Source organism: Eleutherodactylus coqui, chromosome 8 (genome assembly GCF_035609145.1).
Source record: "Eleutherodactylus coqui strain aEleCoq1 chromosome 8, aEleCoq1.hap1, whole genome shotgun sequence".
Lineage (NCBI taxonomy): Eukaryota > Metazoa > Chordata > Amphibia > Anura > Eleutherodactylidae > Eleutherodactylus > Eleutherodactylus coqui.
The window spans coordinates 25690806-25711417 of record NC_089844.1 but is presented as its reverse complement, the minus strand read 5'-3'; the positions used below and the strand labels follow the sequence as shown (position 1 = coordinate 25711417).

General features: G+C 46.6%; 1 protein-coding gene across 2 annotated transcripts in view; it reads left to right on the top strand.

Moving 5' to 3' along the window:
* Positions 1-2169: 2169 nt before the first annotated feature.
* The window catches only part of GLI2 (GLI family zinc finger 2), a 152041-nt gene continuing 133598 nt past the window's right edge, over positions 2170-20612 (top strand). For both annotated transcript variants that reach the window (XR_010786320.1, XM_066575346.1), the window contains exon 1: positions 2170-2746. The gene's annotated coding sequence lies outside the window, so the exon portion shown is untranslated. The remainder of the gene's footprint in view (positions 2747-20612) is intronic.

The window sequence follows — 20612 nt, the reverse complement described above, 5'->3', positions numbered from 1 at the left end:
TGGTGACATCTCACCACCAGACCCCATTGTCAGCTCTATACCTGGTGACATCCCCCCACCAGACCCTGTTGTCAGCGCTACACCTGGTGACATCTCACTACCAGACCCTGTTTTCAGCTCTACACCTGGTGGCATCCCACCACCAGACCCCGTTGTCAGATCTACACCTGGTGACATCCCACTGCCAGACCCTGTTGTCAGCTCTACACCTGGTGACATCCCACCACTAGACCCTGTTGTCAGCTCTACACCTGGTGACATCCCACCACCAGGCCCCGTTGTCAGCGCTACACTTGGGGGCATCCCATCACCAGACCCCGTTGTCAGCGCTACACTTGGGGGCAGCTGATGGTTTCTGCACTGGAATATGATGTGTGATCCTCTCCTTAATACCTAATGCTCACACAGTACCTTTACAATGCGCTGTAGAATGAGCAGATTCGATGCTATTTGATTTCTGCAGTTTCCTTACACCTTCTCAGATACCGATAAGTGTCATCATCACCAGCGCCATGTTCACATACATAGACTGGGCCCCAAGCAGCCTAACATCATAGGGGCAGTTATAAGCCGCTTGTTTAGGGTTCATAAAGAAAAGTTCACACATACTGCACCATGGGTGACCTCTCTATAGCGAAATGTGAAAGGGGCCATATAAATCAGTCTAGTTTTTCACATACTTTTCCTGTGATTTTCATGCGTACTCGTGATATGTCCCCACAATGTTTTTATTTGTTGTGTAAGTTTTTCACGTATATAAAAAAATTGCATCGTAGTTCTAGATTTTAAATAGACTTCCATCTGATTTTTCTAGTCCATCAATTGGACAGAAAAATCGTCCGTGTGAGCGCACCCTCAGGGGAAATGCAGATGGGAATTTTTTTTCAATCAGACAGATTTTTCATTTGATTTTCCTGCATCTTTTATGCTAATCTGTGATTTTTCTGTACGATTTTGATCCGCTTTGCACCCAATTTTTACACACTTTAACAAAAAATATGCATGATAGGGTCTGTACACTTCTTGGTCCTGCAAACTTTTTTTTAAGCTTATCATGGTTACATGCAATAAAAATGGATCACAATTACATCAAACGAGTGCCGTCCATTTTTATAAATAGACCTGAGTGGGGATTTGTGCAACAAAATAGGACTTGCTGAGTGAGATTTTTTTTTGTTGCCCGGACTTATTCATTGATTAGAAAAATCGCACATATGAATATAGCCATTCAAAATAATATGCGCTATCCGATTTCGATCTAATTTTTACAGACAGAAAGTTGGACAAAAAATCATTCATGTGGATGTACCCTGAATCTGCGGAATGATGTTTTACATGAGGATTTTATCATGGATTTTACCACAAACAGAAAGAATTAACATGCTGTGGATTTAAACATCCGCCCCATTGGTCAATCTGAACACCGATTTATTTTCCTTATCCACATTGCTGCTACTGTAATACACTGCAAATCTGGCTGAGAAATCCCCAGTGTCTCCGCTATGTATGAACATACCCAAATAAAACGGATCTTTGGAGGAGAAGTACGCATGTGTTTCACGCACGTGACCTCATCCGCCACACAGGTATGGATATCTGTAGGAAGAATCAATGGAGGAATTGTTCCAAGAACTGCATGAACTGTATGATGGCCGCCTTGTTGGTAGTGATATTTGTGACCATCAGATGAGCAGCAATGATTTTATGGTGGGGAGATCAGTCCTTATCAATGATTTGTCATAAATGATGATTGGATCTGATTTCCAGAAGATCAGATCGTCCATTTCCATTATTATTATTATTGTTCTTTTTATCATTGTAGGCTGGAGCTGCAACAATGTATCAAACCGATGGAAACTTTGTACCTGAGCCATTAATGAGGGGCTCATGTCCGGTGACGCTGCTTAGGGGGGCTTTGTACAGGATCCCCTGCAGGAATGGCAATCACTCCAATCATCTCGCCCGGGTTAACCCCCTCAGCGCCTGAGCTGTGACTTTAATGAGCCCCATTCCCATCCGGAGCAGCAAATGGATGCAGAGAGGGGGGAGCAGACGGGAGGGGGTGAGGGGGAGCAGGAGGAGGAGGAGGAGGGAAGATTAAAAACAGATCAGTCAGGGCTGAAGTAATGGGCTCGGATCATCTGACTCCGGAGGGGGGAGGCTCCAAACTTTATTCTGCATTCAACTTCCCCGGGACTTCAGCCGCCGCAGCCTCTGCTCCCGACATCAGGGACTCCAGAGACTCTTCTGCCGACATCAGGGACTCTGCTCCAGACCCCAAGGACTCTGCTCCCCCACCAGACCACTGGGACTCTACTCCCGACATCAGGGACCCGAAGAACTCCGCTCCCGACATCGGGGACTCTGCTCTCTCACTAGACCTCAGGGACTCTGCTCCCGACATCAGGGACTCTGCTCCCCCACCAGACCCCAAGGACTCTGTTCCCGACATCAGGGTCTTTGCTCCTCCATCGGACCCCCGAGCTCTGCTCCCCACATCAGCTCTGTCCCCGGACTCTGCTGCTTCAAGAAACTGGGGGTCTCTGGAGACTGCTCCTCCAAGACGTCAGAGACCCCCAGTCCGCCTCCTCCTGGATTCTGTCCCTAATATTTCGGCTTCTGTTCACGGGGTCCCTTGTCTAAACTCCAATGGATACTAGATGCTGGTGGCTCTGATCATGGACCCCTAAATTGCCCTCACCCGGGGCCCCGATGCCCGCAGGACTGAGGATTATTACATCCGGAGGTGAGTGATTTGGGGGCGCCCTGTAAAATGTGTTCTGTGCAGCTTTATGAATCTGGGGTGTGGGGGCAGGAGTTTTAGATTGTGGGGTCCAGGTGATGCCATGTGCTATTATATACCGGCCTCTATATAGGGCTGGACTGTATATAATGTCTCGTCACACCTTGTCAGTCCGTATTTAGGGCTCCGCTGCTCCAGGACCCCCATCCTCCCATTATTGGCCAGGGCAGTGCCCCCTGTGTAGTTATGTGCCAGGGTCACAGCCCAGCGACAGAAGCCGCAGAGGAGCAGACAATGCCCTGGAAACAATTGCCACAATCCTCCTTTTATGTGGAGCACAATGATGGAAAGTAAAGCCGCTTCCCTCGGTGAATGGAGTCACCTCCTTGTGCCGAGGGATTCTTCTGCTCCCGCTATTACACTTCCATGAAGTTTTCACAAAGTTTGTGATCTTTGAGAAGTGCAGAACTGAGACTGGAAAGCAGCAAGGAGTGTGTGCTCAGAGCCTGCCTGCTGCAAGCCCCCCTACCCAGACCCTATCTGATAAATACTCCATACCCACAGACTGCCCAATATATGCCTTCTACCCAGAGTCTGCATACTGAATACCACCTACCCAGAGTCTCCCTGCTGCATAACCCCCCTACCCAGAGTCTGCCTAATGCATGCCCCCCCTTACCCAGAGTCTCCCTGATGCATGCCCCCACCTACCCAGAGTCTACAGAGAGCCTGCCTGCTGTATACCCCCCCCCCCAGATTCTATCTGGTAAATACCCCATACCCAAAGTCTACCCACTATATGCCTCCTATCAAAAGCCTGCCTACTATGTATCCTAATACCCATAGTTTGCCTTCTGCATGCCCTTCTACCCAGTCTGTTAAAAATCCTACCCAGAGCCTGTCTGCTGTATTCCCCATACCCAGAGTCTACCAGCTTTACGTTCCTGTATCCTAAGCTGCCTGCTACATGCCCTATACCCCCACCCCACTTTTAAATGCCCCTATACCATCTTGCTTGCTGCATGCCACCATACCCAGAGCCGGTAATCATCCTACCCTCATGCCCAGAGCTCTTATCCAGAACCTGACTGCTGCTTACCCCCATACGAAAAGTATAAACACAGACCCTGTCCTTATACCTAAAAAGTGTGTCCTAATTAGCCTGTCTGCTGCATACCCAAAACGTGATCCCAAACCTAATGTAAGACCTCCTAGTGCCCGCTACCCAGAACCTGCTCCCATGCCCTTTCTAGTCTTGTGTGTAAGTATGTTTGTAAATTCTCTTCCCTTGGTTGGAAACAATCATTTTACACAAAACAGAATGCTGATCCGCAAAGTTGTCACAATGTGAAAGGGGACAACGATCTCCGCCACAAATCTGCTGCGTGTGAATTCACCTTTACAGCTCTTGTACGTACTTAGGGATAAATGTGTGCGCTTATCTGATTGTAGCAGCGATACAAAACTATAGGGGCCATGTGTCGGAGGGCGACCAGCCGCCTTACAATCACACGAGATAAAATGCAGAATCTGTAGTCGTATCTTTCCAATGGTACAAAAATATTCTTTGCCTGTAATGATGGTAATCGGTTTATATGAATTGTTTGGGGGATTGATAACAATACTTGGAAACATACAGATCGTAATGATCCGTGTCAATATGGCTGTATGCAGCAGTGATATATATATAGCGCTCAGGGCGCTTTAAGATGGAACGATTAGCATTCCAAAAGTCTTTAAAACAAGCAAAAGTGAACGATAATCGTCAAGAGCATGAATGTGCGCCAATGATCGAACAACGAATGATAATCATTTGCTTTTCTCACGTCGTTCATTTTATGCAGGCATAAAAATCATTGTCGGCTTGTTCAATTAAACCGCGCTCGTTCATTCGTTCTAATTCACTTATGCAGCGAATGTAAAACACTGAACGATTCCTCGTTTGAACGAACCAACAATGTAGCTGCCTGTCTAAACAGCGAACGAGCTAACTCTCGCGTCATTCGCTCTTCGCTCATCTAAAAGTACCCTAATTCTTGGTGGCATCAGTCACATTATCTGCTCATGTATTGAAGGTGATGAGCTCAGGACCCCCCCACCTCCTCCTCTTTGACAGAAGGTGTTATCTAAGGCTGCTCTTCAGGGCAATATTGATAGTCAGAAGGGAGGACTGAGGATCTGGAGCTGAGCAGCTGGAAATCTCAGTGATAAAAGAGAGTCATCCAGGGTGAAGAGGAATGTGCAGCAGAGACAATCACTTCCTCCAGCCCTGAGCATTGCTCACATGTTAACTGTTTAACAGCTCCAGCAACCCCATAGGGCAAGTGCAGGGCAGAGGATCCTGGGGCTGCTGCTGGATCCTGGGGCGAAGGCACAAGTCTGTTGTTTGCACTGAAGTTGTCTCTGTTAAGAACATTTTGTGCAGGGATTGGGAGTTTGTGAAGAAAGTTTGTTTTAGACTTAATCCTGCACAATCTGGAAGTGAAAACAGGATGTAAGAGCTACAGACGGGGTACAAATGAGCGCAGAGCCAGCAGAATCACAGGCAAGGCTTGTGTGATTTCCCAAAAGTTATACAAAGTTGCCTATAAATCCAGACTTGGGGAAGAAGCTGCAGTGAGATGAGAAAGGAGCAGGGAAATCATTGTGATATTTGTGTTATGTTCTCTATAGAATGAAAATATTTACTGCGCCGCGTCCCGATATGACGGCAAATGGCGTAAATACAAATGTCTGCTGCTTACAATCCAACACCCTCAACAGGAGAGAATTGTGTTCATAATATAAGGGTCCTGGACCCCTCTACTGCATTGTGTGTTACATTCAGTGTCCACTATTAATAGAAGGGCCCCGGGCCCCGGCACTGCACCGCGTATTTTACATTCAGAGTCTTCTCCAGTAGTTTTGGGGGTCTTGCCCCTCATCAGTGCGGAGGAGCATTGCACGGCCCGTAAAGGTGCTTTTACACCGACCAATTTATCATTCTAATGAGTAAACGATGTCAGAGTTTGCTCTGCAGCCGGTTTATACAGGCAGATACTCCATTGGCTCATTCACTTACTAAATCATTCAGTCGTTCACATTCACTGTATAACGACTGGTTTTTAAACATATCGATAAGGATCGGCGGCAAAACGCGGGCGTTGTAAAGCATGGAAAATAGCTTTTTCGCTCACACTCGCGGATACGAATTGCATATTCTGCAAGCGGCAGAAAAATCGCAGCATGCTCTATTTTGCTGTGAATTCCACGCAGACAGCCTCCATTAAAGTCAAATGCGTATGGGCCGTGGGTGCCCGCGTTAACGCTATGCAACGGCATGGGAAATGCAAATATAAAAAACTGCACTGCGCGCGCCGCCATAGTAATCCGCAATGCAGAAAAAATCACGGCGCTGGCCAAGCTCAACGCTGGAGTACTCCACAGAGTACACAAACAAAAAAGGTGTGGTTTGGGGCGGGGCTACCCACAGAATTGGTGACTATTCTCCCCTACTTTACAATAGTTACATCAAGGAGAAAAATAATTTTCCAAATTTCCGTAAACCATGCTCAGGGATGCAACTATAATGGGTGCAGAAGATGCAGTCGCACCCAACCCCTGGGGTGTTAAGGGGGGCTAAAAGTACTATTTTCCCCATATAAGGAGACCAGTATCGTGAATAAAGCATTATAGTATGGCGGGCCCTGTTAGAGACTTTACATTTGGGGCCTAACAACTTCAAGTTATGGCTCTGACCATTACCCCAAACAGTGGTAGCCTAATCTGTTCACATGTAGTGCATATTACTCCCATCTCACCCCAAAATAAATACAGAGCATGAAAATGAAACTCATACAAGGCCCAATATAACTACCAACCATATACCACACACTTAGGCTTACTCCTCTGTGCAATCTTGATGTAACACCCTTTGTCTTGAGGACCCAACTACATGTAATCATGTGACCTCATCCATGAAGATCCTTCAACACTGCCACATATTCCATGTCTGGGGGCCGTTATATGAGTCATCTCTATCCCTACATGTAAAATACTGTCGGCTAGTATCACTGGTGAAGAACTTTTCTTCCTTCTGATGTGGTTTTGGGTCGTGTGGTGACAGTGAACAGACAACTCTGCAAATTCAGTCCCAGGAATGTGAGCTGCGCTCTCCTTGTTCTGTATTGCTGATCTCGGATCCTTCCACACGCCGTATGATTAGGGCTTGCGCATTCGATGAAATATATATTGTCTGAGTAGCGAGCGCGCTGTCGTGGTTATAGTATTGGTCTTAAATACACAAACTTGTGGCTTTGATTCCATCGTCAACCGCAGGGAGCTCAGCGGTGCGATGTGATGTAAATCCCGTCCCAATGTAAGATTTGGTATTAATCATAGCCTTTTATCTTATTCAGCAGCTCTATTGCGTGGACAGCCCAGAGTGAACCCCAATATTCAGAACGGGGTGTCTACCCTTAGACTATGATCACACATAGGGGAAATGGCGAGGCTTTCCTGCAGCGGAAAATCCAAACCAAAATCCGCATCAAAACCATGTCAAAAACAATGGGTGAAATCTGCTGCAGGTCCACATCAAAAACTGCATCAATGGCTGCTACGCATGAACGTTCCCTTAGGCTGACTTCACACGAGCATCACGGCCCGATATCACGCTCACCAACATGCGATCTCCCTGCGGATACGAGGCAGTCTTATCTCAAAACCGTCGCGATCCTGTCAGCCGCGGCTTAGGATCGCAGAGTTTCTCCCATTGCTTTCAATAGGTAAACTTTGCATTGCACCGCAGCGCTGCCGCCGGCCCCTATTGAGAACAATGGGCAATGCGAGGGCATGCCCAAAGACAGGACGTGCCGCTATTTGATTCCCGCGATGCTTGAAAAAATTGCTCATCTGTATGATTCTATTCAAAAGAATGGCGTTGATATTCATGTGAGATTTCTGCGTCTCGCAATGCAAAAAATCTCGCACCTTTTTTTCAGCCGTGTGAACATGGCCTCAGAGACCTGGCGACAACGAGGGACCACATAACATTAAAACACAAACAGTACACACTTTTCCACCATGCTGCTTCATCGCTGTCCTTCGCCACTGTTCCGGTCTTCTGTTTACTTTGAGCTATATCGGTCACATGGCTCTTTAACCACTTAACTGCTGCAGACAATAGAAGGCCCAAGAGTGACCCCATCAGTATCGTCCTGTAAACCTGCTGGGGCTTCTCTATTAGGGGCTCAAAACTATATAAACTATATAAAAAAATTAAGCCGAAAACCTGCTTTAAAATCCTTAATTGATTGTATCCGGTCAAGTTGTTACAGTCTGTTCAGGTGTTTCCTACTTGTATCTGTTCCCGGGAAAGCTGGGTGACAGCCAGTATGACCACCGTGCCGATCCTACTGGGGTTTACTCATCTTCCCTGAGTGCTGCACCCCTCATTCTCGTGTCCCTGTTCACACGCAGCAGATGTGTTGCAGAAATGGAGATTTGCCAAGTATTTTTGTAAGTGGCAATTCGTTTGCATCATCTTACTGATGCTTCACTGACTTGTCAGAGCCTCCAACTTGCATCATGCGGCACGCAGGGGGCAGCATTTGTTGTACAGGGTCTCTTGCAGTTAGCAGTGATATTACCAGGCTGGGATTTGGGGCTGGGGGTCATCTTCTGAAGTAGTCATTTTCCTGTGGAATTCTAAAAATTTTCTCTGCTGCAACCTGATCTGCGATGAGTCTGGAGCAGCAGGAGAGCCGGACGCCGGGGCCTATTACCAGTTCCCGTAGAATGCTGCCCCAGGTTTACAAGGGATTTCCGTTTTTCCATATTGCGAGCGGTTATTTACTAGGGCGCTGCATTATCACTGATTATTGACCGTCTACATTCCTGAACGCCCCGCTGACGTGTAACGGTCACAGATCAGGTAGCCATTTAAAGGATGATTAATGACCGTGAAATAGGTGTCATTTAAGTGAACACGATCTTATGCAGAAATGCGTTTTTTTTCAGTGTGGCGGCATTTCTCTTCCATTGACAAGACGGCAATTGCGAATAAGTTAGTCGTTCACACTGCCGCTAATTCATTCTTTTGTTCGGCTCCATCCTAGTAGCCAAACAGTAAACGTGGAAGTGCTGGATCCGGCACATGCTGGACTCGAGTGCCGCCAGACGGATGCCATTGACTATAAAGGGGGTCTATTTAGATTTCATTATACCTTCCAGCATTTTCCAAGATGAAATAGCGCTATTTTGTCCTGGAGTTTAATGGATATCTGCAGCGAAGGCTCCAAATGGAACGTCCAATGCAGATGTGAATGAGCCCTTAACTTTTTTCCCTTTCCCTGATCCATTTTGATATGGCAGCTATGATGGAAAATCACAAAACTGGAATGCTGCAGTCATCATGTTATAGCATGTAGCGTTACATTCTGGAAGACATAAGAAAGTGACAGCATCCCAATGAGGTGAGGTAACATGATGGCCACCATCACACCCTAGGCATGAGGCTGTGACAAATACATTGCATGTTCCAAAGACAGGCAGATGGCAGAACCTCTTAGTACATACGAGGCACGGTGCAATTCCCACGCATCCCACGGTCAAGGAGTCCACAATACTCAGTCAAGGATGGGGCAGCACACACGATAGTGGATTTTTAGATTGCTGTTTAGATTGATGTCAACTGACAACGTTTCTGACACAGGCCCTTCTTCACGTATCATGGCAGTTTTGTAGCCCTGAATCTGGAAGACGCATCATTAGCACAAAGTAATAGATGCGAATATCAAAACCACACAGCGAGTCCAGGGTACGCCATGGAAATGGAGATGCAGGATCGCCAATGCACTGTCTAACTTTGATATTTGCATCTATTCCTTTGCGTCTTGCAGGTTCAAGGCTACAGAACCATCATGATAGCCTGAAGTAGGGCCTGCACCCGAAATGTTGCAATTTTGTTAGGCATGCACATCTGAAAATCCATGATTAAACTATATCAGCAATCTAACAATCCACTCAAGTGTGTGCTGCCCATCCTTGAGTTTGAGATACATTATATGATGTCACAGCATGGCCAACATTCGACATTATGCCAGGTCCGGAATAGGGAAAAGAAGGTAAATGTTATCTCGCCACCCATCGCGCCATTACCATTCAGAACTCCGGGAAAGTTCAATAATCTCCCTGTAAAAAAGTTTCATTGTTCTGTTTAAACTTATGACTTCAGTCCTGCCATGTTTTCGGGAGGAGGGTTATTATTTTCTCTGCATATGTTTGGAGGCCTCTGATTGTCCCTGAGGTCTTCTAAAAACTTGAATAGACTTGCAAGGTCTTCATGACATCACCTCTGAGGCACGTTCAAGTCAGGCCATTAAAAGGTTCCCAAGATATCAAATCACCAGCAGACGTTATCCATACGGAGCCCCCACGACTGCCGGAGCCTTAAAGTGGCCTCGCACCTAACATTGTTCCAGTTTTCTTGACTATTTGTAAGCAAATACATGACGGCAACAATGTTTCCATATGAGTTTTATGTTCAGATGGAAGTTTGTACAAACAAAACAAGTGATACAATTTTACCATCAACATAGAAATGTACTTATCGGCAGCCATTGCCATCCTGAGCTGAAGATGTCTGATTCCAGCTTCTCATCAGTTATGTAAATCTTAATCATTGTCCCAGCAAACATTTCTGCAGCTTTCTAATAGACATTGTGGGGAATTTATTATTGTAAAACTGGCTAGAAAGTTGCAAAGTTTGGCAGAAGTCCAACTTGTGCAAACATTTAATGACTTTTTTAATTTCACATAAAGCTCATGCCAGTTTTGCAAAAAAAAAAAAAAAAAGGCGCGTGGCCTAGTAAGAGGAGGTATGGCTGCCCTGCCCTGACACATTTAGGTGGTTGTACCAGAATTACAGGGTAGGGGATAACTTTCTGATCTCTGAAGGTCTCACCACTGAGACTCTCACTGATCTTAAAAACAAGACTCCCATGGGCAACTTCTCCCCCCACAATGACATTGGCATGAAGTGGGTGCTTGTCGAGCATGCGTGGTCAGCACTCCATTCATTTCAGTGGGGCTGACGGAAATACTCCAGCAGTCACACTCCATTTAGGCTGGGATCACAACGGAACCAAAATCCCGTGGAAATCTCGCAGGATGACTGGCCCCCAAAGATTTTTGCGGGATAAGCGCAGCTTTGCCGTCGACATTCCACTGCCGCTATCTCTACCTATAGAGAGGAGAGATGCCGCCGCGGAAAAGAATTGACATGCCGCGGTTTTGAATTCCGCCCTGCAGGTCCGTTTCCACGTGGATTAGGCGCAACGGATTGGCCACAGAGTGTGGAAGAGATTTTTGCAAAATTCGCTCATTTTGCTGGCTAATGCCAGGATTAGGAGCCGCGGGTGGAATTGCCGTGCAGAATGTGTGAACCCAGCCTTAGTGTCTCCTAACCGCACAGTGAGGATGATCCGGTACACAAAACCCCTATGTCAAGACCGGCGAGTGTCTCAGTGGTGAGACCCCCACTGATCAGCAAGTTATTACCTATCCTGTGGATAGGGGATTAATTGTAACTCCGGTAAACCCCTTAAAGTATCATTTATGCCAAAAAGCTTGATTTCACACATTTTTTCCCCTGAAAACGCTCCATTTTTGTCATGTTTGACACAGTTGTTTTTTTCAAAATGCTGCGTACAATATGAAAAGCTCTATAACCATTTAGGGCTTTTTTGTTATTACTTCTGCAACATTTTTGGGGTCCGTGGCGTTTTTGAACATTGCAGCATACTCCGGGTCTGGTGGGGTTTGTAATGTTTTCCCTAAGGCTTCTCTATAGGCAAAAAATGAAAAATAAAATAGAAAAGGCAGGTATGACTGAGAATAAAAATACAAGCATCATCCAAAAAAATGAATTGGAGTTTCTGGCTTTTTTGTTAGACATGTTTAAAGGAAACCAAGCTGGTGTAAATTATACCAGAACTCCAGCCAGTTATTAGCTGGCGTTGATTCATTTTTAGCTGCTTGTACGGCTTGAAAAACATTGGTCTTAATAAATTCCCTCCATATGTTTCAATTTCCTGCTAAGTTCAAGATCTATGCTTGCTGTCAATGAACGGGAACATATGTTGCTTACATTCAGAGGCTAACCCTTTCTGATCTCATACGTCTCACAGATGAGAGTTTGTTACAGTTCTATCCAGACTAGACAATTCTCTTTGAGCTGATACATTGTAACAGAGTAAACCTAAGATTTGCGCTGATCTGTTTAGCAGACAGTATACACAGGGAGCAGTCTCTCATTTATCACCACATTTTTCTAATTTCGTCCAGAGATGGCGCTCTTTCAAAACCATTGGAATTTGCAGCGGCAGAAATCCGCACCAAAATCCACATGACGAAGGCCTTCTGCACACGGGATTCCCGCAGCGGAGTTCGACCCGGTGCCTGGCTGGTGACCCCTGCGTACCTGTCCGGTGTCTTCTGTCCAGCGCTGCGGATGAGCCGGATGGCACTCCGCCGTGCATGTACAGTAGCCGCCAGCACTCAGCGATGACGCGGATCCCGCAATACCTTCTCAGTGCTCACTGCGGAAGTGCCGTGGGACGGACGGCTTCTATTGACTTCAATGGAAGCTGGCCATGCACAGCCCACAAAAAAATCGCAATCGATTTCCGCTAGTGGACAGGAAATCATGGATTGTCATTGCATGCTATGGGCTGGATTTGCTGCAGAGTCTGGAGGCAGAATCCTGCTCCGGATTTCGCAGTGCAAATCTGCTGTGTGCAGGGGGCCTACATGCAGATTTTGATGCAGAATTAAGCCATTTTCAATTCCACATCAGAATCTGCAGGTCATACATGTGGATTTTGGTGCGGATTTTTCAACACAGTGGCAAATTCCGGTACATGTGAAATAGCCCATAAAGAGATGAATCTGCCAGGTTCCAGTTTCAGCAATCTGTCTGCCAACATCGGGCAAATTTGTTTTCACTATTTCATATTTGCTAACAAAACTAAATTATGGCAGAGGGGGTCTTCCAAGAGTTAAAGGGGTTGTCCAGTTGTAAACTATTAATGACTGCCTTTAGGAAAGTTATCAATAGTAGATCAGCAGAGTGCAGCCACTGCACTTCAATGATAACTTTGCCTGCAATACCAAGTCTGGCCACTGCAGTTGGAATGGAGCTGCCTGCTTCCTGCAGAAATCATCTCAGTACACAAGAGCACTGGCCCAGCAAACGACTGTTCTGTGGGGGTCCTGGGCAGTAGACCCACCACCTGCTGATCTACTATGGATGGTCTGTCCTATAAATATACCACGGATAGTTTGCAACTGGACAACTCTGTTATATTAGCGGGGAATAAGTTAAAATAAAAATCTAAGCCATAATCCCTGGTCACTGTTGCTCCAGGCCTGGAAGAAGGTGTAGTGGTCACGTACCATTTATTGTGCATGTGATGCCAATTCTGTATTGAACGGCACGTGACCGATGCAGATCGCAGCTTCTTCCGGGACAGGTACAGCAGGGACCACCTCCATTCACTGAGCAACTGCGTGAAAGCAAAGGAGCTACAGGCGTTGGGACAGCTGTCAGGTGCTTAAAGGGATTCTGTCATCAGAATATGGAAAATGAACAGACACCATAGCGCCATGCGTCACATGGCGCACAACATAAATATATGTCGGTCCCTATATGCAAAGCGACCCGCCTTGAATCACGAAGACGGGCTGCCAGCGCCTGAGTCACACGGTCTTGCCTTTGTTCACTCCCCTTCCTTCACCCAGTCACCTCCTCTAGCCGCTGACGTCATTGCGAGCAGCGGCGAAATCCCATGCTTGTGTGGCTCTCCCGAATGCTCTTTCCTGGAGGACCTGGTAGGTGGTCGAATGAAGAAGGCAGTAACCTGTGACTTAGGGTGCCGGTAGCCCGCCTTCGTGACTCAAGACAAGTTGTTTCGGGAAAGTTTTTAAAGTTGTTATACAGCTTTTCCTTTTAACGCAGATATGTTTATGTTGTGTACCATGTGACGTATGGCACTATGGCGCCTACTTATTTTCCATATTCTGGTGACATTATCATTTTATGTGCCTGACAGTCATCCTGCGTTAAAGCACCCAAAGTCTGTGGAGAAGAGAAAAAATACCACTACACCATACCCATATAGTACTGCCATGTAGTGCATGTATGATCGTGTCATCCAGTGGAGTGCCCATAAGTTCATAATGCTAGAGCTGGCACAGTGCCAGTCATTTAACTTGATGGGTGATGGATGGGTGTTATATGGCCTGAGATATACTGGTAGATATATAGACTCTTGTGTATCAAAACTTTGGCCCTGGTGTCTGTAACCTGGGGGAGCGGACCCTGCGTCGTTGAAATGAGCCTTTTAGATACTTTTGCTACATTTTTAAACATATTAGAACATACTGTTTGTATATTTGGGTACATTTTTATACAAGTTTGTACATTTTCGACACTTTTGGTATATTTGAGTACATTTCTGCTACATTTTTTAACATATTAGAACATTTTGATACTTTTTTGTATATTTAGATACATTTTCGTTACATTTAGGTACATTTGGCTGAATGTGTCTCATTTGGTTCTGCAGATTCCTGTTTTTATGTTTGTTTCCTGGTAAAACCTGTTTCTTGCTAAACATGAAAACTTAAAGTTCTTCCATCAATAATCTTTTCCCATCAAGGTTTACAGGCCAATAAATGAGCAGGAAGATGCAGATTTCTGTATTAAGCGTGTCGTTTGTGAGCGCGGGGCTCCTGAGTCGGGGGCCGAGAACCTTCATCTAAATATTATTTAGCAGCGTAGCTGAGGGTGGGATCCGGGGCCGGAGTTATAAACTGGCTCTTTCATTGTGCGAGAATTCTGGAGAGGAGGGAAAAAAAGATATTTTTTTAGCGCACTGCATGAAAGGGAATTTAAACAAATATTGTGCTCCCTGCGAACGGCCGGTGCCAAAAAATAAAGTAAATAAGGGCCGGTAATCCAAAATATACAGCGAGGGGCGGGGGGCATCAGAGCTCTCACATGTTTGTTTAACACAAGTCACAGAAAGAGATTGTAGAAATCAACTGGATTCTCGATCAGGATCATTAATAACGTCGGCGTCTTATCCCGGGCGACGCTGGCGGACTGCAATATAGAGGAGCAAATGTGTGGCCTGCGGTCATCTCCCTGCCGTCTGTGTACACAGAACACACAAGTCCTCTCACCTGGGCTGCGCAATAATAAATGAAGCCGCTCAGGATGGGGAATGTAGAGATGCAGGGTTCTCTGGGACTGTATCACATATAAAGGGCTTAGATACACTGGCTCAACAAACATTATTACATATGATAGGCTTAGATATCACAGCTCAAAAGACAATATCATACAGGTTGGGCTTGGATACAGCAGCTCAGAAGGAAGCATCGCTATGATAGCTTAGATATAGTAACTCAATAGACAGTATCATACATGATGGGCTTGGATACAGTAGTTCAGCAGACAATATCACACATTATCGGCTTAGATACAGGAGCTCAGTAGACAGTATCATACATGATAGGTTAGATACAGTAGCATATAACACAATATTACACATGATGAAATTACACACACAGCTCAGCAGAATGTATCACATATGATATTGATTAGATATAATTATTCACTAGATAGAATCACATATGATAAGATTAGATACATAGGTCAAAAGGCAGTGTCACACATGACATGATTAGATGCACGAGGTTAAAAGCAGCTCTAAAGACAGTATTGCACATGATAGGCCTGGATACATTGGCTCAGCAGACAGTATCACACATGATAGAAATGGTTACATGGCTCACCAGACACTATTGCACTATAGGCTTAAAGGGGTTGTCCCGCGGCAGCAAGTGGGTCTATACACTTCTGCATGGCCATATTAATGCACTTTGTAATGTACATTGTGCATTAATTTTGAGCCATACAGAAGTTATAAAAAGTTTTATACTTACCTGCTCCGTTGCTGGCGTCCTCGTCTCCATGGTGCCGACTAATTTTCGCCCTCCGATGGCCAAATTAGCCGCGCTTGCGCAGTCCGGGTCTTCTTATCTTCTCAATGGGGCTCCGTGTAGCTCCGCCCCGTCACGTGCCGATTCCAGCCAATCAGGAGGCTGGAATCGGCAATGGACCGCACAGAAGCCCTGCGGTCCACGGAGACAGAGGATCCCGGCGGCCATCTTCAGCAGGTAAGTATGAAGACGCCGGACCGCCGGGATTCAGGTAAGCACTGTGCGGGTTGTTTTTTTAACCCCTGCATCGGGGTTGTCTCGCGCCGAACCCGTTTCGGCGCGGGACAACCCCTTTAAATATACTCTAAACGTTAGCTGTCTACAGCCACCACCAGGGGGAGCTCTGAATCTTGCTGTATATACATTGATCTCCACAATAACACAGTATACCGTAAGTTCTTCAGCTCCCTCTGGTGGTGCTTGTAGACAGAATGTAATCATTTACCTCTGTCTATTAAACAGATTTGGAGATTTGTTTCAGAAGCAAGAAGCTCTTAACACAACAATAAATACACTCCTGGTCAACAACAATTGAGCCCCTAGAAGAAGTTCTTATTTTGCTGCAAAACTCATCCTGCGGTTGACAGATCTGTGGATGATGGGTGTTGTGGTGATTAGATGAATGGTCTTGTCACTGGAGACCCTAAACGTGGTTCCCACCTTGGCCTACAAGAGGCTCTCGGAGGCTCCTTGTGTGTAGTGACCTCTTCTTCCACTTGTAGAGCTTGTTGGCCACTAGACGCCTCTACGACGCAGAGAAGAGATTTCACCCCGTTACCAGAGTCTGAGAGGGGCGCATTATTGGGGAGTGAGAAGCTGGATGGTCGTATCGATGAATTGTCCCCCACCGGCCATTCTGACCAGACTGTTAGGGGATGTTGGGACCAGTGGATATATGAGGGCACACAAGGTGACCGGGCTCAGGGCGCCCCCTACAGACAGCTAGAGAGGAGCGTCTGACCAGACTGTTAGGGGGTGTTAGGACCAGAGGATATGTGAGGGCACATATGGTGACCAGGCTCAGGACACCCCCTACAGACCACCAGTAGAGAGGAGTGTCTGACCAGACTGTTAGGAGGTGTTGGGATCAGTGGATGAGGGCACACATGGTGACCGGGTTTAGGACCCCCCTACAGACCACCAGTAGAGAGGAGCATCTGACCAGACTATTGGGGGTGTTGGGACCAGTGGATGTGTGAGGGCACACCAGGAGACCGGGCTCAGGACCCCCGACAGACCACCAGTAGAGAGGAGCGTCTGACCAGACTGTTAGGGGGTGTTGGGATCAGTGGATGAGGGCACACAATGTGACCGGGCTCAGGACCCTCGACAGACCACCAGTAGAGAGGAACGTCTTATCGTACGACAAGCACCAAACAGCTCCAACTGTTTTGTTGTCTGTCGAAACCATTTCCAGGCGCTTGGCTAAAGTACATTTGGTATCACGGCTCTCATTACGTGTACGGCCTCTGACACCCACCCACTGTTGTCTCCATTTACAGTCATCAATGAAAAAACTGGACTGCTATGGAGTGGAATTAGGTTGTCTTAAGTGACAAATCCAGGTTTAATTTGGGCACTGATGACGTCTATATTCGTGTCTGGAGACCTAGGGGTGAGCGCCTCAATCTTGTCCGCCCATATTACATCCTATATCCAAGCTAGAGGTGGTATAAGAGGGCACTAGAGCCTCTATGCCCGCTCGTATCCCATCTTGTATCCAAGCTAGTAGTGGTACAACAGGGTACTAGAGCCTCCATGCCCCCCTTATCACATCTTGTATCCAAGCTAGAGGCGGTACAACAGGGTACTAGAGCTCCATGCCCGCCTGTATCACATCTTGTATCCAAACTAGAGGCGGTACAACAGGGTACTAGAGCCTCCATGCCCGCCCGTATCACATCTTGTATCCAAGCTAGAGGCAGTACAACAGGGTACTAGAGCCTCCATGCCCCCCCGTATTACATCTTGTATCCAAGCTAGAGGTGGTACAACAGGGTGCTAGAGCTCCATGCCCGCCTGTATCACATCTTGTATCCAAGCTAGAGGTGGTACAACAGGGTGCTAGAGCTCCATGCCCGCCTGTATCACATCTTGTATCCAAGCTAGAGGCGGTACAACAGGGTACTAGAGCCTCCATGCCCCCCATATCACATCTTGTATCCAAGCTAGAGGCGGTACAACAGGGTACTAGAGCCTCCATGCCCGCCAGTATCACATCTTGTATCCAAGCTAGAGGTGATACAACAGGGTACTAGAGCCTCCATGCCTGCCAGTATCACATCTTGTATCCAAGCTAGAGGCGGTACAACAGGTTACTAGAGCCTCCATGCCTGCCAGTATCACATCTTGTATCCAAGCTAGAGGCGGTACAACAGGGTACTAGAGCCTCCATGCCTGCATGTATCACATCTTGTATCCAAGCTAGAGGCGGTACAACAGGGTACTAGAGCCTCCATGCAAGGGTCGGTTCTCCACCATAAATGCTCCTTTCACTCTGATATTGTAATCACTTCTATCAACATTACAATCACAGAGAGAAAGTTTGATTTCATTCTGCCAACTTCTAGGAGAGGGGGGTGACTGATAATGAATGTAGTGAGGAATGAATCAGCACAGAGTGTAAATATCGAGATGCTAGTTGGCGCACATTCACTAGAATTCAAGCTGCCGATCTTGCGGATTAGATTGTGAGCTCTTTAGGCCTGAGCTCACATTTATGCTGCTTGTTTGCAGTTTTATGGAGTCGGAGGTTTGTTAGCTCTCGCCCGGAGTCCTTCACAGTGATTTCTGTGTAAGATGCTTCTCCTTCAAGGTCCAGTGAGAAATCATGACTTTATTGGAACTGTTTAACCCCTGAGTGGCTGGTAAATATTTGACTTTTTTTCTGCTGGGGAGGTTGTTGCAGTTACTGTCAGATTCAGTGGTTGGGGATTAGCATGAGAATAAATCCGCTGTCACCTCCATTGTCCTGAATGCAGAGTTCCAGCGGTTACAGAGAATGGGCGACAGAATCTAAAGAAATGACTCTCTATTCAGAGAACTGCATGTTCCCAGCCCCGGGACCGGAGTATGGGGTAGCGGCAGTTCTATCCGGGCAGTCACAGATATCCGACCGCCGTGCTCCTAACATTCTTACAGATTGTACTATTTGCGCTGCGCTTACGTCTGCACAGATTCGGTCCTGCGAATCCTAGACTCCTGATAGCCGGGGATTATATCTGGTTTAGGCCACATTAACATGGCCGATAGCTCGCATCGCACATCATCATACACCCCGTCCGTGTGATGTGCGAGACGCTGCGCAATGCAAGTCCTTTTCTCGCACGAGGTTGCAGGTTAAAACCGTCCATTTAAATGAACCGATTGGAAATAATGAGTTATTCCAACATGCGAGATCTGTACGTTTTTCACGCCCTTGTAAATAAGCCCTTGGGCTAGTTTCACACGGCGAGAATCTCGTGCTAGTTTTCTGCATTGCAGGACGCACATCACTCGCTCGAATATGAACTCCTTTCCTTTGAATGAAGTCATACAGATGAGCGGCATGTTCTATTTCAATTGATTTCAATGGGACCCTAAATACATTGCGTGGCCGTTGCACGCCGTATGATGTGCATGTGAATGTGATGCGAGGTTTACCACTGAAATCAATGTGACACACTTCCGATCCTCCATCGCATGTGAGACCATCGTAATTTCACAAAAGCAATGCAAGGCTGAAAATCACTCCACATCCACGGATAAAACGCACATTGCCGAACGCTATATTGGGCTGCAGTTCTCGGCCCGACGTCGCGCTCGCCAATGTGATACCGACCTCGCAGCTCTCTTGTGCATTCTGCGAGCTGTAAGAAACAGAAAACGAAAACGAGTGCGATACGATTTTTAAATGTTCCCGTTGAAACAACACTTCGCATAAACCACGATGTTTATTTAAGAGCGCAATATCAGGCCAAGTTTCCGAGTTTGTTGGACTGATATCGCACTCGCCCATGTAAGTCCCACCTTAGGGCTTATTCACATGGACGATCATCACGTCCGTATTTGCAACTGACTGCACAAGTACAGCACAAGAATCTATAGCAATCTATGGTGCTACACAGACATGTCTTTTTACACGGACCTATGGTTGCAGCTAAGGCCCATTTACACGGAACGATGATCGCTCACAATTCGCACAAACAACTTACAGTGTTGAGCGATTATTTTTGCATAACTCTTAAGTAGCTAATTAGTTACTTTATGCTGGGTTCCTACGGGACGGAAATCTCGTGGCTTGGCCGCACCGAAAAGCCGCAAGATTTCTGCTGGAGAGCCACAGCTTTAAAACCCGTGGCATATCGCAGCCGGTTTTGGAGCGGTTCGGCCGCCGGCATTCCGTTGCGGCTTTCTCTTCTCATAGAGGAGTGAGGCCGCAACGTAAAAAAAAAAAAAGAATTGACATTTTGAAGCTGTCAGTTCCGCACCGCATCACCAGTTCCGCCCGGTTTTGCTGCGACGGATTGGCCACACCGCGTGGGCAAGATTTTTGCTAAATCTCGTCCACATGGCTGGCTGATCCCGAGATTAAGAGCCGCGGGCGGATTTTCCGCACAGAATTTCTGCGGCAAATCTGTCCTATGTGAAGTTATGCTCCCAGAACAAAGCAGTTGTTTTGTATATGCAAACAGCTGCATTGTTCTCTGAGCTTTCAGCTGGTGTCCCGCTGAGAACTGCCAGCGGGATACCAGCTGAAAGAATACTATCAGCGCCGCCCGCTGAGAAAATCAGTGTACGGCACTGATAAGAGTCATCAATCACCTATGAACGAATAGTG